Source organism: Phasianus colchicus, chromosome 1, assembly GCF_987193195.1.
Source record: "Phasianus colchicus chromosome 1, bPhaCol1.hap1.1, whole genome shotgun sequence".
NCBI classification, from domain to species: Eukaryota; Metazoa; Chordata; class Aves; order Galliformes; family Phasianidae; genus Phasianus; species Phasianus colchicus.
Genome location: NC_143436.1, coordinates 44,382,019 through 44,399,586, shown reverse-complemented (window position 1 = coordinate 44,399,586; position 17,568 = coordinate 44,382,019). Strand labels below are relative to the sequence as shown.

The 17,568-nt window shown below is 40.9% G+C and overlaps 1 long non-coding RNA gene across 7 annotated transcripts; it reads left to right on the top strand.

The window, feature by feature from the left end:
- Nucleotides 1-296: 296 nt before the first annotated feature.
- Nucleotides 297-16,174, top strand: LOC116233514 (uncharacterized). 7 transcript variants are annotated; one of them, XR_016466226.1, is made up of 7 exons: nucleotides 297-2,598; nucleotides 10,378-10,477; nucleotides 11,502-11,612; nucleotides 12,613-12,686; nucleotides 14,424-14,822; nucleotides 15,285-15,471; nucleotides 15,654-16,170. It is a non-coding gene; the product is annotated as an uncharacterized LOC116233514 (long non-coding RNA). The 7 variants fall into 7 exon arrangements; XR_016466230.1 differs by having other exon boundaries at nucleotides 305-2,598; nucleotides 14,424-14,723; nucleotides 14,801-14,822; nucleotides 15,285-16,174; XR_016466228.1 differs by having other exon boundaries at nucleotides 303-2,598; nucleotides 15,296-16,174.
- The last annotated feature ends 1,394 nt before the right edge of the window (nucleotides 16,175-17,568 follow it).

The following is a 17,568-nucleotide window of genomic DNA, read 5'->3' as shown; positions in this document are numbered from 1 at the left end:
TAAGTGAACAAAAATATCTTGATCAACTAAGCCAAATTCCAAAAAGTGTTTAACCTCACTAAAGTAAAGCAAAAAGTATGCCCTCTAAAATTCCTTATTTGGTATCCTTGAGATAACAGAGCCGACAGACTACTGGGTAAAAGACCTGTTGTACAATGCAAATACATTCAATGAAAAGTGATATATTTATATTTTTCAAAAATAAAAAGAAGCAGAGTAAAACATTTGTTGAACAGCAAAACAAATATGATTTTTATTTTTTTTTTCAAAATGAAAAGAAAAACAACAGCTTGAAAATAGAAGTAATACAATGTGAACAGTAACACCTTTCTTTTTATTGGGTGTTAACAATCTACTTTGTATTAAGAGGAATCTCATCAGACTAACACTGTTTAAGAAACTTTTCATTTGGATGGAGGTTGAGACCAAGAGGGGTACAATTCTTAAAGAAATGTAGTATCTCAGTATTGCAGCTACTCACAAGACAAGTGACAAAAACTGCCACTGACTTGGTGGGAACTGATTCAGTTTTGAGAAATTTTAGGGAACAAATCTCTGACCGATATTGGTGGTTCTGAGTAAGGACATTTTCTATTTTCAGTCTGACTGAGAGTGGACCTAAGCACATTTTGAACACAATAGTACAGTTTCTCACATCAATATTCTTCATATTGCCAAAACAGGTGGAAATAAATAGTAGGAAATGTCCCAGGTGTCGTTTTTTAAAAAAATGTTCTGACAGATGAGTGTTATTTCCCATAGCATGTAGTTTCCCTGTTTGTAGATAGGAAGCTATGAGCAATCAAAAATAAGATAAGCTTTATGTTATATTATTGTCTGTGTGTATGTTACAGAAATAAAAACATCATAAATAAGAAGTGTGTATGATAATCTGTGTCAGGACTCCTGTACACATTATAAAGCAAGAGAAGAAGGGGAGATGAAAGCAATCTTAAACTGTTAATGCCACAGTAGAATCTAGCATCATTAGAATAGGACTTTAAGAAAGATCTCACTCCAACACATCAACAGACCTAAGAAATAACAAGGGTGGAAACCATCATTAATTTTTTTTGTTATTTTTTACTCAAAGTGTAATGAACTATTTTCAAATACAGTAATTGTTTGAGATAATTCACTCCAGATCATCCCAGAGGAAAAGCAGACTCACAGAAAGAAAGTGAACATATTAGAATTTCACCAGTCTGGAGATACCCTTCAGGCTGACCCAGAGCACTACCTGTTCTTTTCTAAAATAGGGTCAAATAATAGGCCTGATACTTCTGAGTGGAGTGGCCTTTCTGCTCAATGAAAGCAATCCTGAGCTGTTTGCTTGACACTCTTATTGACTCAAAAGTTTTCAGTTGTGGATTTTTTTGTGCAAATGTAATGAAGATGCTATCACTGATGGTGATGCTACCAAAGTACTTTCCAAACTGACTGGTTGAGATCTTGTAAAAAAAGTGGCTTTTTACTGTCTCTGATGAGTCTGAAGTAAGAAGAACAGAGTGGGGGGGAAAAAAGAAAAAAGAAAAAAAGAAAAAAAGAAAAGAAACCCTAAATTTAATAATGTTAATCTGGATTACTCTTTGTTTCACTTTATAAACTGTTATACCATTTTTGCTGTTCACATTTGTATCTAAATATGTTGTTCATTCTCTTGCTCCAGGAAACCTTTAGAAATTGCTATGCAATTTCTTCACCGTTGATACAGTGAACTCATCTGGGCATGACCTCCATTACAAATGGAAAGAAGGGGACAGAGAATGTGTGAGAAAGTGTGGATTCAGAATCTTACTCACTTCTTTCTGTTTCCTGCACTGACGGCATCCAATCTTTCTGAAAAAGGGAAACATGAAGTTTAAGTCTACACAAGGAACACTATGATTGTCAGATCTGAATCCCTGGAAAACACAGCATCTCATCCAAGGAACTGCTACACGGCCTCGTGCCTCCATGTACCACCAATCACTTGCCAGTGCTGTGTCATAAAGCTGAAGCCTGTGGCAGAAGAACAAATGCCACATTTTGCTTTTTTTTTTTTCAGAGTTCAATTAACTAAGACCAGCAATCACATAAGACCCCGAAAGTAACTCGGATTTTGTTGAACAGGACTCCAGAAGGGCCAAAAAAAGTAGATAAGGGCAAAACAAATACATGCTTGCCTTCCTGATCTGGGTTGGCTAAAGGCGCTGGAGCAGAGTATGTTGGATGTTTAAGTTAGTTGTGTTATCTTTGGGGAGTAACATCATCGTTGCAAATACAGCTCAGGTAAACAGAGATTCAGGTTGTTCTCTGTTCCCCTCAGAGAGAAGAAGAAGCTCTTGATCGCCGAGGTTGGCTGCTTCGGAGCCGCCCTGGGCAGAAGCACAGCGACTGAACGCAAAATACACGGCAGTTTCGGCCGGTCCCCACATCCAGGGCGCCCGGGATAACGGAGCAGCCCGGCAGCTCTCGCGAGAGCGGCTGACGTGGCGTGAGCGTTGCCAAGGCGACGGCGGGAGATTTGAACGGGCACAAACCCAGAAGAAACCCTTGATCACCGAGGTTGGCTGCTTCGGAGCTGTTCCGGGCAGAATCGTAGCGAATGATCGCGAGGTACAGGGGGGATTTCGGTCGGTTCCCTCATCCAGGGAGCCCCGAGATAACGGAGCAGCCTGGCAGCTCTAGCGAGAGCAGCTGGCGTGAGCGTTGCCAGGACAACGGCTCTGCATCCACGCCCCTTGCCTGGAAAAAGCAGCGATTGCTGCTCACCGGGACGGGGAGGAGGAGTCAGGGTGTGCGAATTACGTGGGCCGGTCAAACGTGGAGAAACCGTAAGCCACCCATTTACGGGACTACACAGTGAGAAAGGTTGTTATTAATGTAAAGAGAGTAAGAAGTGCGGGGGCACCTGTTAACAGCCTGGTAATGGGGCAAGGGTGGGTGTCAGCATTGCTGGCAGCAGGGCAGGGCTGATCAGTCACACCCTGTTAAGGCTACCTGAACAGTGCTAATGAGTCTGCTGGGTGAAACACTGGCTGGATGGCTGGGCCCAAAGAGTCGTGCTCAGTGGAATTAAGTCCATTTGGTGGCTGGCCATGAGTGGTGTCCCCCAGGGCTTGGTGCTGTGGCTACTTCTATTTAACATCTTTATTAATGATCTTGACAAGGAGATTGAGTACGCCATCAGTAAGCTTGCAGATAACACCAAGCTGGGAGGGAGCATTGTTCTGCCAGAGGGACTGGACAGACTGGATCAATGGCCCTGGGTAAACAGTATGAGTTTCATTAGGGCCAAGTGTTGGGTCCTGCATTTTGGTCACAGCAACCTCAGGCAACCCTACAGCCTTGGGGTGTGGCTGGAAAGCTGCTTGATGGCAAGGGACTTTGGTGTACTGATGGACAGTTGGCTGAATATGAGCCAGCAGTGTGCCCAGGATCCTGGCTTGGGTTAGGAATGGTGTAGTGAACAAGAGTAGGGAAAATCCTGCCCCTATACTCAACATCGGTGAGGCCTCACCTCGAGCATTGTTTCAGTTTTGTGCACCTCAGTACGAAAAAGAAATTGAGGTGCTGGAGCAGGTCCAAAGAAGGGCAACAAGGTTTGTGAAGGGCTTGGAGAATATGCCCTATGAGGAGCAACTCAAGGAACTGGGGCTGTTTAGTCTGGGGAAAAGGAGGCTGAGGGGAGACCTTATTGTTCTCTTCCAATATCTGAAAGGTGATTGCAGAGACAGTGGGATTGGTTTCTTCTCACTGATGACAAGTGACAGGACAAGGGGAAATGGTCTTAAGTTGTGCCAGGGGAGGTTTAGGTTGGATATCAGGAAAAACTTATTTACAGAAAGGGTTGTTAAGTACTGGAATAGGCTCCCCAGGGAGGTGGTTGAGTCACCATCCCTGGATGCATTTAAAAACCATTTGGATGTGGTTCTCAGGGACGTGATTTGGCAGTGGGTTGTTAGTTAGGGTTGTGGTTGGACTTGATGATCTTGAAGGTCTTTTCTAACCTGAGTGATTCTGTCTGTGAGAGACTGGCTGGCATCTAAAGGTTTAAATTACATATCTGATTTCCTTTTAGCAGGAATTATCGAATTATACAACACCTTCCATTTGCAGCTGTGAACATTTTCCTTTGCGATGGTTTAGTAGATAAAAAAGAAATCAGGATTTCCTGACATTTTAAAATCTTAAAATATACTTTCATTTCACTTCCAAAAAGTTATGAAATATCTCCATGTGCAGCATATGCTTTTTGAAAGTGGAGCCACAGTCTAAAAGTCAAAGGAACATTATTATGTGGGAAGCCTTACATACTCACTAAGCAAATCTCCATACCTAGGAACGCATGTCTCATTTTTTACATCTAGAAGAAGAAAAGATTGTAAATATAAGCCTATTAGATCTTGATACCATCCACAGTATATTATAAAAGAAAGTTCAAGAGATGAGTAATTGGATTATGTTCTCTACTGGTAATTTATATAGCATCCTTTCCATAGCATAGAAGCATGTTAAATATTTTATAAAACTGAGCTCACTGCATATATTCTTAGAGAAGGACATAACATGGCATGTGATCAGAAAATATTTAAAATACTACTGTGAATAGCCACTGAAAAAGCTTGAGCTCATGCTTGACTTAAGAATGTTGCTTTCATTATGACTAATTTATTTTTGGGTCACCTGTTTTCCAAAAGGCCTGCAGAAACATTCTACATCTGATTTTTTTTTTTTTTTTTGAAGTAATGTCTATGGGTAAGTTTCCTCAAAAAACTCCAAGGTCTCTAATACAGCCACATGTTTCTTTTCTTTATGCAATGATTATTCTTTGTCTCCTTCTGCCATGCAGAGAAAGAAAGGTTTTATTTTAAGATTTTATTTCCAGACTTCTGGAAGCTGATGTGATTCTGTTTAGTCACTCTAGGGAATGATCTCAGTTACATAATGTTTGCTTCTCGTCTCACAGGACACTAATCTCAGGTTTGGAAGCATACCTGATATGGTTGAGGAGAACCTGCCACTTCTCTCACACAGTAGTGCAACAACATAATAAAAGGGAGGGCCTTTTGTTATATAGTCATAGCGCTGTCTAATTTGTGAATATATTCTTTCCTATGCTCAGTTGCTCTCTAGCAGGAAAAGGCACAAACTTTTGGGGCTTTTCCATCTTTTCTTTTACTGATTACAATTCTGTTGCTATGCACACGATGGGAAATATCCTGACTTAGCACTATACTAGCTAATTCAGGTACAGGTTGCAGAGAAAATGTTAATGACAATTAAAAACTGACAAATTATAATAAGCAAATTATATGTGTGTAGTTAGGTTTTGCTGAGCTCCATACTGTTACCATCCTACTGACTGTAGGCTATATATCTTAAAATTAATTTTGTTGTATCTGTAATCTATAAACATTATAGCTTAATGGAATATAGGTGGCTGTTGTTTGGAATCACATTTTGGATCAAAAAAGAGTAATTTAACAGGGAAAACTGTGTCACCATATGTTCAGAGCAAAGATAATGCAAACCACTACAAAGATTTTTATTCCTTGTCAAGGCAAGAATGGGAAATTGTAATGGATCTTTGTTCACAGCTGATTTTATAACCTATCATATTAAATGGCATCACATTCACATGACCTGGCTTTATGTAACAGAGTTATAATAGCTCAACTGACTGAGCACAGAACCTGCATTTTGCTATAGAGGTCAATGTTTAGTCCAACCCAATATTAACTATTCTGAGCAGGTTTTAAATTTTCTTGTTTCTGTGAAATTAAATGTAGATTTCTTCACATTAAAAGGATCTATACACCAAAGTGACCCTCTAATTAAGGCCATGCTGATATTGACTCCTGGAGCGTTGTTTTAATATTTCTATTTTTAGCTATATTTAGTAAATAAGATCTTTGAATCTCTCTGTCAGTACCGCATAATAACTGCTTAATTAGTTAGCCAGTTACAATAAGATATGACAAAAAGTAAAGTCTCAAAGATATCATGTTCCTGTACATTTTGTAAAGACTGAGGGCTAGAGAGTAGAGAAGGACCCAGATTGGTGCCAGTAAGGATGGAGCTTGGTCTCAGCCACAAGTGATCAAACTTGCCCTGCTAAAGCACCCATCAGCTCTCCTTTACAAAAAGTCAGTTTGTGGATAGGTCTAAAACCACAACAGCAAGTACTTTTGCCTGATGTGACAGACAAACAGATACCCCTATTGTAGTGCAGGGCCCAAAGGTCCTGAACACAGTAATCAAGTTGCAGTCTCACTAGCACTGTGTACAAGGGGGCAGTCACTTCCCTAACCCTGCTGGCCACAGTATTTCTGATTCTAGACAATCTGACATTGTTGGCCTTTTTGGTAACCTGAGCCCACTGTTGGCTCATGCTCAGCCAGCTGTCAACCAGCACCTCTAGATCCATTTCTGCCAGACTTAGCAGCCTCTCTTCCCCAAGCCCATACTGCTGTATGGGATTGTTGGGACAGAAGTGCAGCACCCAGCACTGAGTCTTTTTGGTGGCCATGGGACTGGACATGACTCACAGATCTGGCCTATCTAAATCCTTCTGAGGATCCTTCCTACCCTCAAGTATATCAGCAATGTTGACTAAATTAGTATCATCCACAGGCTTACTGAGAAAGAACTCAGTATATTATTGTTCACATTGAATAAAAAGGTTACGCAAAAGTAGCTGCAATGCAGAGCCCTGGGGAATGCAACTGGTGAATGTTTACCCAGAGAACTGTACATCTGTCCCAGCTATGAGAAGCCTGTTTCTCCAGGAGAATACCATGAGAAATGGTGTTGAATGCCTTACTAAAACTGAGACAGACAACACAGCCTTTTCCTCACTTTTTTTTTTTTTTCCCCACGAATCTCTCGTGGAATTTTTGCAGCATACATTAGCTCAACAAACTCTGTTCACATTGATACACTGTCTTTGGATGACCACAGGAACTGCACTAGTTCAGTCTTTAATCATTTTCACATGCTTAGTGTTCTTCCAGGGTCTCCTGGTCAAAAATGCTGCATCACTGCACGTCTTTATCCTCACAGTTTAATAAGTAAATACAAGTGAACACTGAAAATTAAGGTAGGTTTAAAAGGGATGATTTTCCCTACCATATTTTTTCAAGACAATGCTCAGACTAAGTTTCATTCTGAATGATTAAATAGTTATGTGCATGATCCACACAGTAGGTTGGACATCAAGTGACATTAAGGCCTTATCACTGAGGCATAATATTATTAATATGTGCAGAACATGATGTCTGACAGAGAACATTAACCACAGTTAGAGAGTCTGAGAGGCTTTTCAGAGAGAAGTATTTTAACAAATGTTCTTATTGACCATAAAAGAATACTAAAGTGAAAAATAAGTCTGGGCACTCAAGTCAATGAGAAAAGGATTTTTTAAAAGTGCAAAAAGGTCTAAATCTACCATTTTGCTCACATTATATGGCAAAGTACATGCATATAAATTGAAAACTTTACATATTCTAAATGTTAACCTCAGTTATCAGTAGCTGCTTGGATCTAGTAAAGCACATTTTCTTCTCATAGGTGCTCTTGACTTAACATTCACTGTCAGTAACAAACATACCTAAAACCTTGGAAAGAGCTCCAGGCCAAACAAAGGGCTGCATTCATGTCCATCAGACATACCTTTCCCCTCTTGCTTTAAAAACCCTACTAGAAAACAAATTATGAAAAGGAGAGAGAGAAAGAAAAAAAAAGGTTGAAATAGAGGGAGAAGGACCAATGAAAGCTGGTCAGGTCATCTGATACTGCATGCAACATTTTCTTTCTTTTCTGGTCTCACATGAGTAATCTTTAGAATTTGGAGTTTAGGTAGCACAAGTTGTCTAACAAAAGTACAGTTACTTATGAATAATTTGGATTTCAATGTGTATGTGAAGAAAATGGCTCATTGCAAGGCTTTTTGTACTAAAGCCATCTGTGACTCAGTATCATCAAGCATGATATTGGGTCATTGTGTAAAAGCAGCGGTGCATGAAGGGCCATGGAAATGGCATATGAAAAGACACTTCAGGATGCCCTGTAAAGTTCTTGGAAATGGTAATCATATGGTGTTTGAGGAACAGTGATTTGTTTACACATCCGGCTGGTACTGGAATCAGATGTCTCTTCCCTAACTATAGTTTAGTGAGATTTTAGTGCAGTGTACAGATGCTATTAGTGCAAGTCTTTTACTTGGGTATGAGAAAGATATGAGTCATGCAGCCTTTACAAAAGAGAGTAGATGAGCTGTTGATGATACACTTACGTTTATGCTGTGTATGTGATACGTATCCCAGTTTAAAAAAAAAAAAAAAAAGCTGATTTGGCATGGTAGAGTGCCCTTAAATACTATGTTGTACAGTTTTTCATAGTTGTGTCTGCCCATTAGCTTTCATAGATGAATTCTGTAGCCCATTAAAATCACATATAACACTCAATGATTTCTGTATCTCCAAATTTAATCCTGTAAGTTCTTAAGCATTGCAGAGATATTAAACAGATTTGAAACCTGAAATAGATTTTCTACACAAAAAGAATAATTTGCATATAAATAAATATTGTCTCCTTCTTCCATAGCCTCTTTCACATGAATTTGAAGAATGCAGTGAGACTGCATAAATATATTCATGAAAGTTTGACTGCAGATTATATAAAGATTCCTCCATTTTGACATAAATCAAATTAATCCTCTTTGAATCTTCACTGAAATGATGATGCTAGGCTAAATAAATCTCTTTGAATTCTCATTAACCGTTAGTACAGCAGATTCTTTGACTGGTTTATTAGCATGCTTGGTGGCATATGCTTAAAAAGGAGGAAAAAAAAGAGAAGAACTATACAACTTAATGCAGAATAGAACAAAGATGTAGATTTCAGCCTTTGCCTTTTACATATTGCAAAGTACATAGAATAATGATATAACTTCAGCTGCACATAAAGCTCTTCTGAATTGCCATTCAAATTGTTTCTTAACTTTAACATAGTATAAATTAATCAGTCAGTTGCATATAGATTTTCACTGTTCAAACACAAAACTACAGAGAAAGAAAGCTTTAAAATATCTACAGTATAAGGTTAACAAAACAGATATCAAATAAATTCCCTACTTTGTAATGGCAAAACATGCTAATTCAGCTCCAATGATTCTTAGAAAGTAGAACAGTGAAAAAAAGAAAAAAAGATTAAAACAGGCCTTTTTTTCCTATGAAAATCTCAGTGATGATGGTCCTGTTCCCTGTCAGTCACACAGATAGGCTATAGCTATTACCTACTAAAGAAAATATGTAATCTGGATAAAGCACTGCTATATTTAATAGTCAGTCATCCACTGTCAAAACATATAACTTGATGAAATACTACTCTGTTTAACAGAATTCAGAAGAAATAAATGTTTCAAGATTTCAAAGAAAACTGAACGACGATCATCAGCCATTTTACATGTTATGCACCAGCAACACCAGAGCTGCACAAAGCTCTTTTCATTCTGTTTCCATGATCTAATAGTGCTCCACAGAACAAGTTCATTTCCTTGTCTTGTGTCAAAGGAGGGTGGGATTTCTGAGAGGTTCCCATTTACACAAAGGCCCTGCACAGCCTAAATTAGTACATACGATTGGATGTGATGGGGTTCAGCCTGTTAGGCAGAGCCACAGGCATCAAACTCTCTGGTTGCTGTTTTAGGAGAACAGGATACTGTATTATTTAATCCATCATTAAATATGTTCCATGTTAAGTATAATGCCTACTGTCATGTTTCTCAAATTTCACAAGCTAATCAAAGTAGCTGCTTCTTATTACATAACTATACTGCAGTGTAATCCTAAAGGCAACTTCAGGATGTTTCTTACAGCTTCCCATTATTTATGTAACATCCCAGAAAATTGCTCCAAAGTCATGTCTAAAGAAGGGGAAGATTTATCAGCTCCTCTCAGCCCAAATGGAGGAAAACTTCTCATTGTACGTGTATCTCCACAGAAAACATGAATCCCTAAAATTCACATGGCAGATAAACTTGTGTTGTTTCTCTTAATAGTATATTGAAAAACTGTTGCTATTGTTTTCTTTTTGTGATAACCAGAAGACTCCCCGTCCTCCCTGTTCACAAGAGTGATGCCATAAATGATCTTCTTTGATGGGGTTGGCATCCAGCTCCTTTTCCTTCTGGGGATGCATGTTCTTGTTAAGCTGCTTCTGTCCACTCCTACTTCAAACACGTTTTGTGCTAGTTACATTGGAAGCTGCGATAAGAATCCTAGAATAACTGGATAAAAGTTTTATTTCACAGATTGTTCCATTCCAAATAGATTCTGAAAATTATCTAATAGAGGAGTTCATTTCTTCTTCTCCTTTCTTTTTTGTCCTTAGGGAAAAGTGAGAAACAGCTGCCACACCTAGGGGAACTGTAAGCAGTGCATCAGGCCTCGTGGAAACAAAAAGGAAGCAGTAGATCATCTCAGCAAGAGCAGTAAGTTTTGGTGTCTTTCTTTGACACCACCCCCGCTATCCCAGCCTCCTCTGCCCCTCCCACACTCACACATCTAAAAAGCAGATGGAAAATATTCTGCCAGAAGACATTGAAACACAGTGTTAGAAAGTTACTCTCTTTAGGCTGGGGAAAGTGATAGAGAACTCTGGCAGGCAAATTAAGTTATTCATAGTCAATGGCATTTTGGAAGGAAAAGCAGGAAGGAAGTAGGAGAAGTTATAGGGATTGTACAAGAACCATCTGGGACATTAGAAACAGATGCTCTTCAGCTAGCTACACTTCAGAGGGAGACCGGTGTGGCTAATACTGGGTGAAGGAGGCATTACTGGCCTTCCCAGTTTGTTTTCAGAGCTGAGCATACTCTAACACTGCCATGACATTAGGAATATAACATTGTCACTGTTGCAAAATATAAATTCCACAAACAGATTTTATTTTCCCTAATGGCAATGATGCTCAGATCCTGAAGGTCCTTATTTTACCCAATTTCATGTTTTTTTATACATCCTAGAAAGTCTATGAGACCCTGCTCTCACAAGAACGAAGCTCTTTACAGTCAAAATGAAAGGTATCTTTTTTGATATGACTGCATTGCATATTTTGGAAAAATAGAATATCCTCAGTTGGGAAGGACCCATAAGGATCATTGAGTCCAAATCCTAACTCAACACAGGAGCAGCCAAATTGCAAACTATATGTCTGGGAGCATTACCCAAACACTCCTTGAACTCAAGGCTCAGGGCAATGACTATTGTCCTGTGAAGATTGTGCCAGGGCCCAACCACTCTCTAGTGAGGAACCTTACCCTACCAGCCAACCTGACCCTTCCTTTGGGCCTTGTTGCTGTCAGAGAGCTCAGCGTTGCCCTCTGCTCCCTGTGAGAAGCTGCAGCCACCATGAGGCCCTCACTCCTGTGCTCTGAGCTGAGCAAACCTAGGGACTCCAGCCATTTTATAACAACTTATAGAAATTAATCCAATTCCATCCTCTAACTCTTGCACAGGAAAAGAAGGAAGAATGAAGAACGATGTGTGAGGGAAAACGGATGCAGCAATGTTCTTGTGAACATACTGAGATACCATGGTGACAAGCACAGGAGGTCAACCTGGAAAGGGTATTTTCCTTTCTGTTATTTCTTTTGAGTTTTAGACATATGATGTAGGCAAATATCTAATGTATTTTCCATTAATTAACAAATTCTACCATGTATGTTTTATACCAAAGATAAAATAGAGATTGAATTTGTCCACATGAATATATAGATGTACAGAGGTGTACAGACATAGATAGATACTAGAAAAATCAGGCAAAAGCATCTCTTCTTTCCATCCTATCACCAATATTTTGAATTTGATTCCATTAACAGTCATATTTTTACTGCCCAGAATTATAATGGACTAGCATTGTACTTAGAGCAGAATAAATACAAAAATCAACACTGTACAAAATTCATCAGAAGCATTTACATTTATATCTTCCATCTCTGTTTCCAAAAACAGTACAATCTGCTATGGGTTCTTCACTTTCTTGTCCAGCTTATGGAAATAAATTATACGACACATGTTGTAGAAATATTCCAAGCACTGTAATTTTCCCATTATTGCAGTTTCACATTGCAGGAAAATAACTTTTTCTTGGAATTTACAGATAAAATAGCACCTGCTACAGTAACCTAAGGACTTGAAGGAATTGTTACACAATTAATCCTTTTGATTCTTATTGTAGAAATCAGTGAAGTGCATCAGTATCCTGCGGCATGTTGTCTCACATTGTTTTCAGCATGCAAATTTTTTAGACCAGGGATCAGACTTTTGGATATAAATCACCTGGGAAATATAGTATAACAATGAAAAGAAAGAAAGAATGAAAAATAATAAAAAAGAAAATAGTAACCAACATAAAGAACCAGAAAGGAATCAGTATGGAAAAGATAAATGGATGTCAGAAGGAATGTTAGGCATGTCTGCCTGTGTGCAGTGACTAGATCTCTTGTTTAAACTTTTTTTTTTTTTTTTTTACTTCCTAAGTTTTTGCCTGAGGCACACCAAATTTTTCTCCTGACTGACTGTAATAAATGTATTTGTCTTGAATGTGTGTTTTTCTTGAGCAAGCAGCATACACATGCAGCCCAGAAGACCAACTGAATCCTTGGCTGCATCAAGAGAAGAATGGCTAGCAGGGAGAGCAGGTAACTCCCCCTCCACTCTGCCCTCATGAGACCTAATTTGGAGTACTGTGTCCAGGCCTGGGGCCTTCAAACCTGGAAGGGTATGAAACAGTTGGAGTGGGTCCTGAGAAGGGCCATGAAGATGATCAGAGGGCTGAAGCGCCTCTCTGACAAAGAAAAGTTGAGGGAGCTGGGCTTGTTCAGCCTGGAGAAGAGAATCTCCTTGCAGTCTTCCTGTACTTAAAAGAAGCTTGTAATCAGGAGGGGACCAAATTTTTACATAGTTTGATAGTGATAGTAGTGGGAATGATTTTAAACTAAAAGAGGGGAGATTTACGTTAGATGTTAGAGAAATTTTTTACTGAGAGGGTGATGAGGTGCTGGCACAGGCTGCCTAGAGAAGCTGTGAATGCCCCATCCCTGGAGGTGTTCAAGGCCAGGTTGGATGGGGAACTGGGCAGTCTGATCTAATGCTTGATGTAGTGGTTGGCTACCCTGCCCACGTCAGGGGGTTGGAACAGGATGATCTTTAAAGTTTTTTCCAATCCAAATGGTTCTACGATGCTATGATATGTGGCATAACCCAGGAAAGCCATTGAAATCATCATTCCAAAATGGTGTTCCATTAACATGAAATACTGAAAAGCATTTTTTGTTGTCTATTGCTAATTTGCACAAATAATTAAATAAATAAATGCACAAATAAAAACAACAGAACAGAATCTCTAAAAACTGCCTAAAATACATCTTATCAGTATACATTTAATACAAATCCTAAATAAACATTTTGTGTAGGAAAAAATAATACATTTAACACTAAAAAATTACTAAGTCCGCAAGGATTTGAAGTAAGAGTAAGTAGTTTTGTCATGTGAATGCAATTAGATATTAATATAGGAGTAAACATCCTAATAATCTTTTTAGATGAGTACTTGGGAAATGGAAGTCACATTTTTAAATTTTTTTTTAATGAAACTTTAATTGCTTGCCTGTCCATTCTATTAAAACAATTTTAGTGCTTACACGTATAGGAGACACGCAGTATGCAAGCCCAGTTAGAGGCTGAATTACAGTTACATTATGTGATTAGTAGAAGGTATTTATAAATCCTATTAATTCTTAATCTGTATGCACATCCAGTGTTACTGACAATTCATGCTTGGAGCTTGTGAAGCAGTCTTTCATCATGTATTTATGCTAGAACATGGCTGCCATTCTCTGTGCAGAGAACACTCCAAAGTCAATCTTTAAACATGTTAACATTATTCTCCTTCCCTCAAAAATGTAATTTTCAGCTAACTAGCATAAATTGCTTACAATGTTTGCAGTAGCATTATTTTGTGTAGGGGTGAACAGAAACATCTGGGTAGATTTCCCAGCTAGACTTCATCCAAAGGGGATAAAAAGGACAGATCTGTGCTTTTGCTTTCCATTTACCAAAACTAGTTATTTTCAAAATCTTTCCCATGAGAGATAAGAAGAAATTCTGCCAAGCTGTGACAGGAAGATTGGCCTCCAGGGAAAGAACTTTGGGAGATGGTGCTCAAGATAAAGCTAGACAAAAAGTCTGTTGAGGATTGAAGGAAAAAATTGCTCAGGGCAAAAAGACAGGATAAGCAGATGGTCCATGTGCTTAGGATGCCCAGAGCAGGTGCTTGTAGTAGGGGCTGAGTAAGAATTTCTACTTGAACGCCTCTTCTTACATCACACCAAGCAGTCTCATAAACACTAACATATTTTTTATTACATGGACGGCAGAAGGCAGCAGCCCCATTCCAGACAGCACCAACCCCACAACGTCACGGACACATTATCAGAGGCAGTCACCAGCTCCAGAAACCACCCTATACTATCAAAGCCATGTCACAAGAACACAAAATTGGGGTGGCTGCGTTCCAGAATGAACTTGGCGTCATAGCAACCTGGAATGAAAACCAGAAGGGAAGCGAGCAAGAGATCACCACCAGGATACAAGAGTAAGCAAGGACTGTGGCGGATAAAAGAAGACGATGAAGATGGATGGAAGCTGCTGCTCCCCTGCCTCACACTTAAACACAGGCAAAAGCATAGCAAGATAGGGACACAGCAGAATATCAAAACACTCCTGTACTTACTCGCTTTTCTCTCCTGAAAAGAGGGCCACGCACCCCACAATAGGTAAGTAACACCCATATTAAAATCCACGTTAATCGTACCATGCAAGGTAAAAAAAAAAAAAAAAAAAAAAACTTCAGTTACACAAAAAAGGATAAGCACTGGTTTGCAGAGCCTCTGCCCTGCAAAGGGTGCTGACACTGGACATACAGAATGTAGAAGAAAATTAAAACAACAGCTATAGAAATGGCTGAAGAGCCACGAAAGGGAGGGCAGCACAGAAATGCAGGGCACTTGGTTACTCCTTCATTCCTTCCCATCTGCCTTGCAGATGGGCATCTGCACAAGATGGAGCCCGAGTAAGAAACACGCCTATCCTCAGATCTTTGAGAGGTCAATATGCTCCACACAGAAAAAATATGTCAGAAAAACCTATAAGAATTCTAGATATAAGGGACCCTTGCAGATCCCCAAAATTTCCCTACCCTCACCCCACTGTTTCATAACACACTGGTGATCCTCTAGCCTAACTACAGGTGCTGGCATTGGACCTGAAGTTTCCAACACACGACGAGGGAAATGGCTGGCACATGAGCAAGCAGGAGAGCAGAGCCACACAGGCGAGGGCATCACAGGGAAGCAGGGCACTTGGCTGCTCCTTCATTCCTTCCCAACTGCCTTGCAGATGGGCATCTTCAAAGACGGTGCCAGAGTAAGAAAGAAACATACCTATCCTCAACACTTTGAGAGGTCTCCGCGCTCCACACAGAAAAGCTATGTCAGAAAAAACCTGTAACATTCTAGTTCTTAAGGGACCCTGGTAGATCCCCGAGATGCCCCTGCCCTCAACCCACCGCTCCATAACACTTGGCTGATTTTCTTGCGTTACTGCAGGTGCTGGCATTGGACCTGAAATTTTCAACACACGCCGAGGGAAATGGCAGTCACATGAGCAAGCAGGTGAACAGGGCCATGCAGGAGAGGGCAGCACAGGGAAGCAGGGCACTTTGCTGCTCCTTCATTCCCTCCCATCTGCCTTGCAGATGGACACCTGCACAAGATGGAGCCAGAGTTAGAAACACGCCTATCCTCAGCCCTTTGAGAGGTCTCCATGCTCCACACAGAAAAGATATGTCAGACAATACCTCTAACAATTCTGGTTCTTAGGAGACCCTCATAGATCCCCGAGATGCCCCTGCCCTCACCCCAATGTTTCATACCACACTGTTCATCCTCTTGCCTTCCTGCAGGTGCTGGCATTGGACCTGAAGTTTTCAACACACGCCGAGTGAAATGGCAGCCACATGAGCAAGCAGGTGTGCAGGGCCATGCAAGGGAGGGCAGCACAGGGATGCAGGGCACTTGGCTGCTCCTTCATTCCTTCCCATCTGCCTTGCAGATGGGCACCTGCACAAGATGGAGCCAGAGTTAGAAACACGCCTATCCTCAGCCCTTTGAGTGATCTCCATGCTCCACACAGAAAAGATATATCTGAAAAAACCTGTTACAATTCTAGTTCTTATGCGATACTTGTAGATCCCCAAGATGCCCCTGCCCTCAACCCACCGTTTCATACCACTTGGCTGATTTTCTTGCCTTCCTGCAGGTGCTGGCATTGGACCTGAAGTTTTCAACACACGCCGAGGGAAATGGCTGGCACATGAGAAGCAGGTGAGCAGGGCCACGCAGGGGAGGGCAGCACAGGGATGCAGGGCACTTGGCTGCTCCTTCATTCCTTCCCTTCTGCCTTGCAGATGGGCATCTTCAGAGACAGATCCTGAATAAGAAGGAAACACGCCTATCCTCAACCCTTTGAGAGGTCTCCATACTCCACACAGAAAAGATATGTCAGACAAAACCTGTTACATTTCTTGTTCTTAAGGGATCCTGCTAGATCCCCGAGATACACCTGCCCTTACCCCACCGTTTCATACCTCTTGACTGATTTTATTGCCTTACTGCAGGTGCTGGCATTGGACCTGAAATTTTCAACACACGCCGAGGGAAATGGCTGGCCCATGAGCAAGCAGGTGAGCAGGGCCATGCAAGGGAGGGCAGCACAGGGATGCAGGGCACTTGGCTGCTCCTTCATTCCTTCCCATCTGCCTTGCAGATGGGCACCTGCACAAGATGTAGCCAGAGATAGAAAGACGCCTATCCTCAGCCCTTTGAGAGGTCTCCATGCTCCACACAGAAAAGATATGTCAGACAATACCTATAACAATTCTCGTTCTTAGGAGACCCTCATAGATCCCCGAGATAGATGCCCCTGCCCTCACCCCTATGTTTCATACCACACTGTTCATCGTCTTGCCTTCCTGCAGGTGCTGGCATTGGACCTGAAGTTTTCAACACACGACGAGTGAAATGGCAGCCACATGAGCAAGCAGGTGAGCAGGGCCACGCTGGGGAGAGCAGTACAGGGATGCAGGGCACTTGGCTGCTCCTTCATTCCTTCCCATCTATCTTGCAGATGGGCACCTGCACAAGATGGAGCCAGAGTTAGAAACACGCAAATCCTCAGCCCTTTGAGAGATCTCCATTCTCCAAACAGAAAAGATATGTCAGAAAAAACCTGTAACAATTCTAGTTCTTAGGAGACCCTCATAGATCCCCGAGATACACCTGCCCTCACCCCAATGTTTCATACCACATTGCTGATTTTCTTGCCTTCCTGCAGATGCTGGCATTGGACCTGAAGTTTTCAACACACGCCGAGGGAAATGGCTGGCACATGAGAAGCAGGTGAGCAGGGCGACGCAGGCGAGGGCAGCACAGGGATGCAGGGCACTTGGCTGCTCCTTCATTC